Genomic DNA, 15192 nt, shown 5'->3' with positions numbered 1-15192 from the left:
GGAGAACTCTTCAGGGCTGGTTTTCTGAAACCTCTGTTGAAGTGTGTTACCCCTGAGAAGGGTAAGGAAGTCCTCGAAGAGTTGCATATGGGGTTCTGCGCCTCCCATATAGGCGGCAGGTCCCTCGCTGCCAGGGCCGGACGGCTTTACTTCTGGCCAACTCTGGAGTCGGATGCAATGGAAATGGTAAAAAAATGTGAGAAGTGCCAAAAATTTGGCAAGCTCATCCATCGTCTTGCTATAGACATGACGACCATCCACAACCCAATACCTTTTGCCAAATGGGGCATGGATATTCTGGGGCCATATACAGCTACACCAGGCAGCAAGCTCTATATACTGGTGGCTGTGGATTACTTTACCAAGTGGGTAGAGGCGGAGGCAGTAAAAAACATCAAGACAGAAGATGTTATTTCCTTCATCTGGAGGAACATTATCACTCGCTTTGGGGTGCCCATGTCTATGGTTTTTGACAATGGTCCTCAATTTGAGATGCCTCAACTCAAGACTTGGCTAGGAGAGCAAGGGGCCTCAAGCTTCTTTGCATCAGTCGGCCGGCCTCAAGCAAACGACCAGGTTGAAGCCTTCAACAAGTTAATCTCATACGGGATTAAAAAGAAAATTGAACGGGCTGGTGGTCTTTGGGCGGATGAATTACCACACGTCCTCTGGTCCATCAGAACGACTGCTAAAGGGGCAACAGGAGAAACCCCGTTTCTCATGGTGTATGGAACAGAAGCTGTTCTGCCCATTGAGCACTATGAGCCAACTCTTCGAATCATGTTGTATGATGAAGAGGCGAACTGGGAGGCCATGCGCCTAGCATTGGACTCACTTCTAGAGCGCAGGGGCAATGATGCCTTGCGTCATGAGATATATCGTCTGAGAATGACTCGGGCTTACAACAAAAGAGTACACAAGTGTCCTCTCAAAGTGGGGGACTTTGTGCTACGGAAAATGGAGGCAGTCGGTAGGGCGAATGAACAGGCAAAGCTAACCCCAAATTGGGAAGGCCCCTACCGAATCTATGAGGAAGGAAGAGACGGCACCTACCGCCTGGAAGACCCAGACGACAGGCAGCTGCCTAAAACTTGGTGTAGACAACTTGAAAAAGTACTACTTCTAAGTACGAATGTAAAGACTTCAATTTTGTTATCTCAAGATTTGTTAATGAGAATATGCCTTCATTTCCTAACTTGTCTTTTTATTTTTCTTAGTGTCGCCTGTACAAAGTACAGACGGCCAATGCGTTTGGAAAGCGTTTGTCCCAACAGCAGACGCCTCAATCCTTCTGAAGGAGCCAATTGCTTTAGAATAGTCGCTCCTACGAAATTCATTAAGTTAATATCGACACTTAACAAATATTTACTCAACCATTTAAGAGGCCTAAGGCCAGATAAAATAATGATGAGGCCCATGGCCGGATATTAATAAACCAAAGAGACCGAATGGTCACAGTCTGCTCAAACATGAGTATGACCGTCTGCTCCAACATGAGACAGATAACCGGCGACGTCCATTCGGGCGAATTCGTCGAGGAGAAGCATCTCCCATTTGGGTGGCACATTGCTCTACAAATATAACAAGCGGCCCTACCGAATGCTAAGGCAGCATTCACAGTCATTTGTTTTAATCGAAAGTGAAATCTAAAAGGCCTGAATTTTCTGACTGTTCTAGCCCAGCTCAAAAATGGTCACTGTTTCATAAGTAGAGGCTAAAGAGGCATTAAGCCGGATGCGCCTGTTTTTGCCCAGGGGCAAAGCAGGCGGAACATTCTTGTTAATATACAAGTTAACTACTTAAGCATCTAATGAGGCTTTTGACCGGATGACGCCTGTTCTTTGCTTTTGGGGCAAGACAAGCGGACAATTCTTTTTAAAGACCATTTGCTAAGTTATAAACTTATCTTATCTCAAAGAGGCCTATGGCCGAATGTGCCTGTTTTTAGCTCACGGGGCAAAACAAGCGGAAGTTTTCCCCTAGCAAAATTTGCTAAGTTGGAAATTTGAGTTTTGTTTGAGCCAATTGCCGAATGAAAACTTTAAGTTGCCAATTCTGGATGGACGTCTGCCGAGTGGTTTGGGGCAATCACCATAGTGATTGATTGACTTAGAAACCATGAATACTCTTCTAAGTATCAATAATTTCTAAGTCAATCAATCCAATAAACCGAAACCACTCGACATCCTTCCAGGGGCAAGAACATTCGCATGGTATACATGTTATAATACTTGGCCAAAAACATGCAATGAAAAATTCAAAAATGCAAAGGACAACAATATGAACAAATTCAGCCAAATGGCCGAATGCTTTAAATTAAAAAGACCAATCGCCATCTGACGACTGGTTAAGATTGTTTTCTGGCAAAGCCGGAGAAATTGTCAAAGTACCTGACCCCTCGGTCGGTAAAGAAACATCAATACTCGGCACGCAGGCCGGAAAAGCAAGTACATGGCCATTCGGCCGTAGAAAAAATAAAAAGCTTAAGTGATCAGGGGAGAGTCTCTTCATTGGTAGCCGACCTGTTGCCCTTCGGCTGCTCTTCATCATTTTTCTCTCGCTCCTCCACCTGATCTTCCTCCATTCCACCAGAGGACGACTCCCCAAAAGAGTCGGACCCAGAGCTTTCCTCGGCCTCAGCAGCAGCCCTAGCTTCATTCTCAGCCTCGTCAAGAAGGCGAGCGTCGAATGCTTTGCTGGCTTCATCAAACTTGGATTTCCAAGTCTGATAGTCCGAGTCCGGCTGCACAGCCGCCCAAGTGTCCCGCATGATGGGATCATAGTCGCTCATCATTTGCTTAACAAGAGCTTCTCTCTCTTATTCAGCTACGGACTCAAACTTGGTCTTCAGCTGATGCTCTTGGTTGTTGAGGCGCTGCTCCAGGCGGCCCACCCTCTGCTTGGCTCTCTTGGCCTCTTCCTTGGCATCCTGAAGAGGCTCGAGCTTCTCCTTAAGACTTGTGATTTCTTTCTTAAGGGAAGTGATGTGCAGGCGGGCCGAGTCCATATCCTTCTTCACCTGCATATTGGCTTCCGCCTGCGAATACATCATATCAAGCGTCAGAAGCTCATTTTGAGCAATATCAAATTGAGCTCGATCCAAGGCGGACTCGGCCCGAGCTTTAGCGGTTGTTACCTCTTTGGACTTTCCTTGAGGGGTTGCCTGAGCCCTTGAACGCGCATCATGGCCTGCAAAAAGAGCCGAATGGTTAAAACCCGGCGGATAAAGACTTGAGAAAAAAAAAAGAGAAGAATTGCTTAAGACTCATACCTCGCAGAGGTTCCCAAGATGCCATCCAAGTCTAGAGTGCCAACCCCTCTGACAGACGCTTTGTCGTCAGGATCAACCGCCCTCAGCATGGACTTGGCCATCTGGATTACAGTCGGCCTCTGCAAAGGGACTGAGAAGGAAAGAGAGTTAGAAAAATAACACAAATATATCTAAATGGAAGAACAAAAAAGGCGAATGGTTTTTACCGTCGTCCTATGGTTCCTCCTCTTTCCCCAAACTCCTCCTCACTCCTACTGAGCCGACAGCGGTGGTGGGTTGCTTGAAGACACCCTTTGATGTCCTCTGGACATCCGGTTTGCTGATCCCCCTATCAGCTTCGAGAGAAGAGGCGTCTAGGCCTCTCTTGGGCTTCTGAGCAATGTGCTTTTGGCCGCCCTTGCCGGATGCGCTCACATCACCCGCCCTTGTCTTTTGGATTTTAGGGTCGGATGGTTTTGAGGGAGATTTGGTTGGGGCACCCTACATCAACAAAAGATAAAACAAGTCAGAAATCATTCGGACAAATTTAGCATTAGTCAGAAATGGCAAGTATAACAAGTTCTCACCTTGGGGGTGCCGCCAGTTTTCTGCTCATCCACCTTGAGGTGGGTAGTTGCCTCTGCCTTGTTTAGGACATTTGATCTGTATCGAGCAGAAGATACAACCGGCTTCCTTGAGGCCGAGAGCTTCTCCATTGCCTTGTCTGCAAAAATGAACAAGTGTTAGCACCATCAAACAAGTATTGAAAAGCAAAATGAAATTGCATATTAAACAGACGGCCGACTACCTCTCGGCATTTCAGAGCTTAGCCCACAGGCGGCTAAGAACGTTCCCTCCTCAAACCATCTGTACAAAGGGAGATAGCATTGAGGGGTGACCTCCTTGTCTCCCTCATCATTCGTCCTCACGGACACGGTAAACAACCCCTTGTCCATGATCTCCTCCTTTGCCCGCCTGGAAGAGGCGGCAATGCACTCCTGCCTGCTAGGAGAGGTGGATTCTTATTCCACCTGTTATACTTTTGGTTCAGGCGGCTGTCGGCAGACTTGACTATGTAAAACTTAGTCCTCCAGTCTTTCCACTTGTTCTCTTTGCCAACAGCCATCATGTACCCCTTGCAAGTGGTCAAGGTGTACCAGCCCTCACCGCCCCTAGCAGGCGCCCTGCTCAGATAATGCATGTGGGCGAACGCTTCAAAGCTCGCCTCCACCTGCAGCATCTCCCAGGCGGCAACGTACCCCAGAATATTAATCCAGGAGTTAGGTACAAGTTGCCAGATACCTAGTTGGTATCCATCCAGGATCCTCTCCACGGCCGGATGGAGAGGGAAGCGGAGGCCAGCTTGGAAGGCCGTGTCATAGCAGCTGAATGCTCTATCTTGATAGCTAGCCAGGCTCGGCTAGGTAATGGTGTCGCCCTCGTTCGGGACCGACAAAGTATAGCCATAGCTTAGAACGACCTTGCGCCTAAAATTGGCAAGGCCGGATGCCATGGAGCTCCGCCTGCTGGGCGGAACATGATGATAGTAGGGGGCTCTCTCCAAGCGCCTGGAAGCGCTCGGCTCGGCCCAGCTTTCCCCCTTATCCACTGCCAGGGACTCCCTGGCAGAATCTATTTTTGTTCTTGCCTCCTCTGAAGTTATGGAGGCGTTCTCTGAAGAAGATGACGAGGCCGACTCGTCATCAGAGATCTCATCAGAGCTAGGGGACCGCCGACTGGTGCCAGTAGGGTCCTCCCCCAGACTCTCTTCCGGCGCCTGTCCAGAAGGCCTGGGTTGATATTGTTCATCCGCCTCCTCCAGGAGTCCATCATGGGGAGTTCCACTAGATGTGGGCGAATGGTAATAGGTGGGAGGTTGGAGGAAGATAAGAAGGGCTGTCAGGATGCTCCGACACCTCACTTCGAGGCACCCTTATTGAGTCGTCTGAATAAACAGTCGACCCATCCGAATGGTAGAAAATTCCATCGGAGCTACATTGTCTTGTTGTTCTCTTGGTTCTGGCCATAGTGTCCTGCACAAACACGGAAACGGTCGGATTCGAAGAAGTTCGCAAATCAGGGTCTTTGGCCAAGCATTCGGCACTGCTAGTTCTAGATTCAGCCGTCCCCACTGACCGGCTGATCACTATCCTATGCCGTGCCGCATGTGATTGGGGAACCATTTTTTCGAAAACAAAGAAAAAATGAAGAGTAAAAGAAAAAAAAGGCGTTACCTTTAGAAGAAGGGTGAAAGACGCTTGGTTGACTGAAGAACGGTCGGACAGTTGGCCGAGTGTCGGATGCTTGAAAAGTTAAAACGCTTAAGGAATGTTGAGATTCTTTAAGTCAAAAAGTCCAAGATTCTCCAAAGATTCGCAAAGGTGTGAATCCAAGGGGGGTGGGGGGGGGGGGTAAAACCTCACTATTTATAGGGGGGTAAAACCCTAAAAAATTTCCCTGCAACAGTAACTTTTTGAATCCGACCACTCGGATACTGACACCTGTCACAGGTGTCACGTGCAATGCACGTGACCCCTGTGACGGGCAAATGATTTGGGTATTTTATACCCGGCCAGGTGGCCCAATCATTAGCACCACGTGTCCTCCAAAGAGGTGCCATTTGGACCTATGGAATGATGACACGTGGAAGGCGGACACTCTTTTGTCCTACGCAGACTGATGATCCAGCATGAACTATTCAGATGGCGACACGTGTCACCAAAAGATGCCCAAAGGCCTTTTGGGCTCAGTGACACGTGTCACTCAGGCATTGCCCCTCGGATGGCGGCCTTCAAAGGCACAAATCCCGAGGCGCCGCAAAACGGCGTGACCTAATTCCTAGGTCACCAGATCCTAGGAGGGGCACACTTTCCAAAAGGACCCTATAAATAGGGAGATTCTTACATTTATGACAAGACAGAGAATATACACGCAATACGAGACAGAACGTCACTTATCACAGAGTTGTCGAACACACAGCACTTTACCTGAGCTTGGAATCCAAGCAGATAACTGTACTTCCGCACGTTTTATTACCGAACGTTTACTAACTTAATCTTCGGAGGCGGACCACCGACCATTCGGCGGTCCGTTTGCTTTGCAGGTACAGGCGCCCGTTGTTGAACCCAGTTTCAGTGTTGTAACTCTCCCAAGGGACAAAAACCCCCGAAACAAATGTCAAATACTGAAATACGTAAAGGTTATTGAATTGGTTTGTATAAAAAAAATATAATAATAGAAATTTAGAAGCTATAAGGTTTTATATAATAAAATTAAAATATTAGCTTAAATTTGTACCCATTTGCGTATTAATATACATCTATCCTTAAATTATTGACATATTTTCACCGAAATATGAAAATTTATTTGATTTAATTTTTACTTTAGAATAATCAATATTTCGTAATCAATTTTTTTAATATATTTTTTGAGTAGTAATATAGTTTTTTTTTTTTAATAATCATATAAATATTAGAGTACTTAGATTAAATTTTCCAATATATGTTATGTATACTATAATAGAATGATTTTGTTCTTATAAACGTTATATAATTTATATAAAGTATGCTACCAATGCAAATGATATTTTTTAATTAAAATAAATTTTATTGTCAAATGATGAAAGCTTGAGAAAAAAAATTGATATTGATAATATTATAATAATCTTGGAAAATAATATATTATAATACCTTATTTTTAATCTATCTTAGTACTTATTTAACTAAAATTTTCCTAGTATATAAAATATATGTACAAAAAATTGAGTATAATGGGATTAAATATGTTGTTAAAATGGAAATAACTATTATTGTAGGTTATAAAATGAATGTCATTAAAATATTACAAAAAAAAAAGCGGGAAATGTTTTTACCAGGAAATGACAAGTGTCATTCTAGGTTTTGCCTTTAGTATAGGTTTATAGATAATAATGAATATTTTATTAATGATAATAATTGATGTGTTTAAAATAATAATAATAATTATTATTATTATTATTATTATTATTTTGAAGAAACATAAAAATTTATTATTATTATTATTATTATTATATCTCAAAAATAGATAAAGTAATACAACCTACAAAAAAATTAGTGGGAAGCCAAGATACAATATGGGCGCCCACTCCTTTAGCTATAGCAAAGCCTAACCTAGTGAAGATATGAGCTGCAGCACGAGCCCCAATGTCTTTCGTCGTCGAGAACCTTTGAATCCGCTTCATCAACGGAATAGCCTCCTGTAATTCCCCAAGCGAAGAAAAGAAGAAGGGAATGAAACCATAGCCAATCGCCCGACAAAGTGCTTCATACTTAACCCACTTCCGATGAGCTGCATCAGTCATAACCCGTCCAGGAAAAAAGTCAAATAGCCCTGTATGTGTCAAAGGAGAAGACCTTGTGAAGTCGACACATACATCACAACCACGATTCCATGAATAAAGTAACACATCAGCAGATCTGAGGGCCCCGTCATTCCCTCCAGACAACCCTATGTCAACCTCCTTTCTTGCTGAAATCCCAGGTCCGTAGCTCAACAAGAAAGTGTCACTAGTAAAAAAGGAGCAATAGGCAGCGGTTTAAACCCAGTCTAAGGTACCGGTTTGAACCGCTTTCTATGTGGGGGGTGCCTATTACCCCACTTTTTGGCACCGGTTTAAAACTGGTGCCCTAAACCTGTTTTGGCACCGGTTAACCGGTGCTTTTTATTATTTTGGCCACCGGTTAACCGGTTCCTAAAATAAACTCACGCGTTTTTTTTGTGGCAGCTAGTTTTGGCACCGGTTAACCGGTGCCTTTTGACTCAATATTTCTTTTTCCCATTTTTCGTGCAATAATATTAAAAAAAAACCCTATTTCCAGCAATAAAAATAACCTATAATTCCAGCAATAATATTAAATAAAATAATTAATAATATTATTATTATAATTACTAATAATAATAATATTATTAAATATTATAATAAGATACAAATAATATTAAAAATAAGAATTCATATATGTATAGATATAAATATTCCCAAACGCAATACATTAAAAAAAAGTGTTATATATGTATACAAATGATAGTAAGTAGATAATGAATAATAATATAGTTCTAAAGTTAACATAAATTTACAATTAAAATGCCATGTTGAAGGTGATAAAAGACGCCAACATATCACGAACTTAATTAAGCTCCTTGATTGTCAACGGACCATCCTTTTGGACCTTGCAAAACTTGAAATACAAAAAAATTATGTTAGAATTAATTAATTAGGCAAAACAATATGTATTTTTATCAAATATGACCTATATGACTTCTATTTAGCCCATTTCCTACATTTCTTATCAAATGAACTATTTCTTTCTCATAACATGTCAATGACACCTAGTTTTATGTGTCTAAGCCCTAAAATTGAATCAAAAGAGCATTTTATTAAGGTTTAAGACGCTTTTTACTCAAAATGGCCCGGATATGGCCTATATGACTTTACTTTGCCCATTTCCTACATTTCTTATTAAATGAACTTTATTTATCTCATAACATGTCAATATTATCTAGTTATAGGTGTATAAGAAAAGAAATCACATCAAAAGAGCATATTAACACAAAATGGCCCAAATATGGCCCATATGACTTCTATTCAGCCCATTTATCTACCTTTCTTGTCAAATGACCTTTTTATTTCTCATAACATGTCAATGTTGGGTAATATTTTGTGTCTGAGGCTAGAAATCACATCAATATAGCATTTCATTAAGTTTTTGAACTTACCTCATCAAGTTGTTGAGTGTCCGTACAATGAATCACAATGTCAAGCATGAATCTCATCACATACAAAACACAATCAAGTCCATGTTCTTATTGTGCTCACTAGCATATGACAAACAAATCACATCAGTGAAACATGCAAAGGAAATTAGCAAATATTTACTAACATTGAAGATAATCACAATATCATGTAAATTACCATCGGTGACTTCCATGTTGGACCCTTTGGAGCACGACAATATAGCTTCTTCATAACACTGTAGTAAACAAAGTACATTCAAATTTGATTAGTCGTATGACTATTAAATTAGTTATTATTAGCAATAATTATCACTAGGTAGCTATATATATTTACTTTTGCAATATAGACTTCACGAGCCACTTCTCCGATGATCGAGTTGAATCAAGGTGATAAATTGTGTTATTGGAATTACAAATCACCATGAGGCTCCAATGCTCCCTACATAAGTTCACAATAGACAAGCAAATTAATATTTTTTAGTAATAAGGCCAAATCGATTGAATTTAACATGGTTAGACTTACTCTTTATAACATGGGGCGAATATGAACTTGTCTCTCACACGTGCTGATTCCCTAATACTTTTCTCAACATAGTACAACACGTCATGGGGGTTGCCTATGATTCTAGTATTGGATAACTGCTCGGGGCATAACCACCCAACTTTACAAGGAGAATCAGTTTTAGTTAAGTGCTCCCGTAGTGCTCTACGTGCATGAACATTGAATAATTAATTAATGTAGGATAATCACCATAAATTTGAATAAATTGAAAAAAAGTGTAGATTATGTGGGCATTGAAGTACCTCATGAATGTTTGAATGAGGGAAATGTTAAGCTTTGCACCACGTAGAAATTCCTTCACATCATCCATGCAACTTTATCCTCATCATAGTGGAACATTTCCTTAGGAAGTGCAACTTCCATGGGATCGACCAAATGACAAGCACGACCATGTCAGAAGAGAGCGATTGAAGAAAAATGTCTTCAACTAGTGGAGTAGGTTGCATGGGTGAACCTTTCAAAGAGTGCAACTTCGACGCTTGTTCACTCTTGGAGCTTTGTTCACTTAGCTTCTTCTTAGGTTGATCAATGCTTTTAGGCTTCTCCACCCTCTTTCTCTTTGAAGTTTTTCTTCCATGCAAAATCCAAAATAGTTTGAAAAAGAATAAGTTTATAAGTTGAGAAATGAAGAAAATAGGCATATTATAAGTTATTTTGGCTTAAAATGGTTTTATTTTGATAAAATGGACCCATTAACTTAGAAATTATCTTATTTAATGTAATTTCAACTCACAATTACTTATAAATATGTAATTATTAGATGGTTTGAGAATGAATAAGTTTATAAGTTGAGAAATGAAGAAAATAGGCAAGTGAATAGCCATTTCGGTTCAAAATGGTTTTATTTTGATGAAATGGGCCAAAAAACTTAGAAATTTGCTTCTTTTATGTAATTTCAACTCACAATCACTTATAAATATGTAATTATGAGATAGTTTGTGAATGAATAAGTTTATAAGTTGAGAAATGAAGAAAATAGGCAAGTGAGTAGCCATTTCGGCTCAAAATGGCTTTATTTTGATGAAATGGGCCCAAAAACTTAGAACTTTGCTTCAAGTGACATTCACTCATAATCATGTAATCATGATATGGTTTGAGAAAGAATAAGTTCATAAGTTGAAAAATGAAGAAAATAGGCATGAGAAAAGCCATTCCACCGAATGAGTTGAGAAAAAAAAATATGGCTCAAAATATTTTTAAAAAAAAAAATACGCAACTTTCGCTGAGGCCGGAACACCCGAGGGAGCCGCCCCCGCTGCTGGAACAACGAAGGCAGCTTGCGTCGAGGCCAGAGCAGCCCCGACAGCCGCTTGCCAAGGCTGCAGCAGCCCTGGCAGCCGCTTGCCAACCTGCAGCAGCCCCGGCAGCCGGTGCCAGGGCTTCTGCACCCTAGGCAGCCGCTGTCGGGGCTGCTTCAGCCACTGCAGCCAGGTGATTCCGATGCCGGAGCAGCCCCTGTAGCGGCTGCCGAGTCCGGAGCTGCCCGGACAGCGGCTCCAGAAGCCTGAGCTGCCCGGGCAGCCGCTCTGATTGAAAAGAATGGTGTCCTTCGAACAAGTGTACTATTCCGTTAGTGGGTTCAGAATTATTTGAAAGCTAATATATTCAGTGAGGTCAAGTGATCGGAATTCCTAGGTGGAGGCCGCTTCCGATCAGTAATATTAATGAATAATTAATATTACAGCTTAATCTTGACTGAACACTTCGGGTCACACCCAAGCACTCAACAAACCGAACCGACGAATTAATTCGGAAGGAATTAATGAGTCGACCGAGTAATATTTATTTAGACGTCGGAAATTCGAGCTTAGAGCGTCGAAACCAAGCGTTGGAAGTCGAGTCGAAAAATAGTGAAAGACGAGACGAGAAATAGTAATAAATCAACAAAAGACCAAAATACCCCTAGCATCGGAATGCCCAACCAAACCGAGTGCTAAGGGCATATGGCCTAGCATGGTGGCTAGCATGCGCACCAAGCAGAGCCTAGGCTGGCTGGTGCGTGCTAGCGCACCCATGCTAGCATCGCAAGGCTAGGCGCTGCCTAGTGCGTGCTAGCATGCTAGGTACAGCCTTGTGCGCGCAATGGTTAGCAAGCCATGCCGCAACAAGCTGCAGCAGCTAGCACGCTAGGCGCGCCAGCTCGCCACAGCTAGTAGTAGCATGGCTAGGCCATTGCTTGATTCCTAGCAGCGCTGGCCAAGGCACAAGGCCAGCAGCAGCCCGCACAAGCATGATGGGCTTGCTTACCAGCAGCGCGTGGCAGCCCGCATGCGAGTGCTGGGCCTGCTGGGCTTGCTAGGCGTGGCTGCCACGGGCAACAGCACATGGCAGCCCACCTTGGCTGCCTTGGTGCCCAAGGGTGGGTGCCATGTGGCTAGTGGTCCTTGAGTGTGTGTGGAGTGAGGTGGCCGGTTATGGTAGAGGGAGTGGGGAGCAAGTTTGGTCCCCCCCTTCTCCAAGTGGTTCTCACCTAACCACTCACATGAGCTTGCCACTTGTTGATTTATTACTAGCTTGATTATTAATTTTATTTTAGCTTTAAAATAAAATGGAAAAATCATACTATCCCACATTGATGGGAGAGTAAATGATACTCCCATCATTTCCTATAAATACCCAAGTATGGGCATTGGGAATGTGGCTAGAGTAAGAGTTGAAAAAGGCATCATAATTAGTGAAAACCTTTGAACTCAATATAATTACTCGGGTTTTATTGGTCGGGTCTTGCTAACCCAAAGACATTGGACCTAGTCGATTTTGTTGGTGCGGGTGGACTTCGTTGGAGGTCTCCATGTGAGCGGGACTTGAAGCTTTCAAGTAAGAGCTCATTTTGGAGCGAAGAACGCGTCAAAGGTAATTAGCTTATCTTAATCCTGTGATTAATTTAATTATGTTTATGGTTTTATTTATTGCGAGTGCGGTCTTGTTTTTGGGTTTGTTTCCGCGGTGAGTCGGACTCACCAAACCCCAACAGCGGTATCGGAGCCTCGCTCGTTTATTTTTAAAATCATAATATTTTCAAGGTGTTTTTATGGCTTAATTTTTCTAGTTTAAAGTTGCTAATTAGATTAGTAACTCGTTTTTCTAATTTTCACCTCGTATTAGAGCTGTCTTCAGCTCCTGAACCCAGATTTCGTCCCAAAAATAGTGAATTTTGGGTGGAAAAGGCGTTCTGGAAATGGTTTTACCCTTTCAGGACTCGGTTTTTAGCCAAAAAACGACCAGAAATGCATTTTGCGAGGGATTTTTCGTTTTGACGAAAATTTTTAAGTCTTTCTAACCTTGAAAATTGATTGCATATTTATGGTGGTTATGTATTTGGTTCTTTCCTTTATTTATATGCAATTTTAAACCACTTTAAGCATGATTACTTGGTAGTAATTGGTGCTTGAAAGTTTGGTGTTATATTTTCACATAATTGCAAATTAATTGCATTAAGTGTGAAATTGTTGTTCTTTGTTGCTTCCAAGTACTAAAGATTCAATCTTTATTTATGATAAGTGATTGAAACTTTGAGTTACTAAATTCCATGAATTTTGGTTAAACTTTGTTGATTTAATCATTTTTTAGTTGATTGGAATCATAAAGTTTAAAACTTGTGATTGAAATTGGTTTATCTTCATATTGGAAGATATAATTTTTCATGAAGTCACAAGTATTAAAGTTGGAGTCTTTACTGAACTTATGTTCATTTTTCCAACTCCCTTTTATTTTGTCAAAATCTCAAGATTAATTTAAAGTGATTAAATTAATAGTGAGAATTGCCCTAATTTATTTTATTACACCAAGTTAAACTAATTTTATTAAAGAATGGTTCTTGGAAATAAATTTGGTTAATTGCATTTGGAAGAATTATTTAAGTTGGACTTGTTATTTTTCATTTTTCCTCAAAATTGATTCTAAAATTAATTTAGAATTGATTTATAATGTCACACACAAAATCGATAATTTTTGAAGCATTAGCACGCAACACGAGGCCTAAGAGCCCCGAGCTAGCTCTCGGCCAGCTGGGCTGCTCACGCAACCCATATGTGGCTGCCGAGGCTGCTGGGCACTTCGTTCTTAGGTGCTTGGTGCTGTGCGTGTGTGTGTGCGAGGAAGGGCGTGGGCTGCTGCTCGCTGCCAGCAGCATAGCGCGCCAGCCAGCAGCAAGCAGCAGCATGGCGCAGCAGCATAATGCTGTGCGCGCTGTGCGTGCTGCTACGCTTGGCTGGGCTGGGCGTAGCGCATGTGAGCACAAGCAGCCCACATGCATGCTTGGTGTTGCGGGGGTGCGCATGGGCATACTACAAGCTTGTTGTACGGTACGTACAATCCCATAATTGGCACAATAACCCCGGGTTATTAAGGCGATGTTATTTTAAAGTTAAATTTAGCGTTGCTTAATATGTAAATAAGGGTATTTTTTTGGACTCCAAGTCTTAGTGCTAGGCACTTAGACATTTTGGAATTCGTAATTTTTCTTAAATTGTCGTTTAAATTATTTTAATTATTTTGTTTATTTAATTAAAATTTTTAGAGGCTAGGCCTCGGGTTTTGAGCAACATTTGCAAAATTAATTTTGGCAAATATTTGGGTTCACCGACTTAATTAATTGGATTAGTTAAGTTGGATGCGGAATTTAGTGGGAGCGTCTCTAAGTTATTACCATAACCGGTTAAAACAACTTTGACTAGTTTAATTAGGCGTGTTAATTGGATTAACCACCTAGATTAGTTACTAGTTCTCGCGCGTTTTATGCATTGTTACTTGTTTATCGTAGTAAAATGCATGGGCCATTCACAGATAGTGAATGGATGAATGGAATGTAAATTCTCTCACAGGTTTTATGAAATGACAACTAGTGGGGCCCGATTAGGATAGAAAATACGGACTGTGATCCTTGATGTATTTTTGTAAATCTAAATACGGTCTTCGAACCGTTTAGTATTTTTGTACCTTAATATTTAGATTAGTCCTAATCGTAGATACTAGCAATTGTAATATTTTGGTCAAGTCTTGAGGACGGGGTTCTTAGAAGACAAAGCCATGAAGTTGCAAATGAAGACCTTTTGAAGACTTGAAGACCTCAAGGGGTCATGCTAGTTGCCAAATGCATCTCTATTTATGTTTTCGATATATATTTATGTTTATATATATATGAATTATATGTTAGATGCATGTTTAGGATTTTGAATGTTGAGATGATTAATTAAGTTCACTTAAATCAACCAACATAGAAACCCTAGGTCCCTAAAATATTGAGTAAAACTTTCCATTCCAAAACACACTTACCAACCGAACGAGGGTAGTGGTGGGCTACGCCAAAGCGAGGCATCACTAATTCTCCAAGGAACGTAAGGCATACCGGGTATGCAAGGTGGTTTTGGTTATACTCAACGATATGAGTGATGGAGTCCTAACATGTCGTGGCAAAGTGAATAAATTGTTTAGAGAGCATTGGATGCGACGATTTATTCAACCAAGAGTGTCTTGGAGCCATTATAAAAGCGTTTCTTACCTTAGGAGATTGAGTGTTAAGACAAGCCAAAGCATGCTTAACCACTCTTTGTTTCTTTGGATCTTGAAATCGACTTATTCTCACCTAAAATGGGGACAATCTTTAATGTGT

This window comes from Chenopodium quinoa, unplaced genomic scaffold (genome assembly GCF_001683475.1).
Source record: "Chenopodium quinoa cultivar QQ74 unplaced genomic scaffold, ASM168347v1, whole genome shotgun sequence".
Lineage (NCBI taxonomy): Eukaryota > Viridiplantae > Streptophyta > Magnoliopsida > Caryophyllales > Amaranthaceae > Chenopodium > Chenopodium quinoa.
This window is presented reverse-complemented; position numbering follows the sequence as displayed.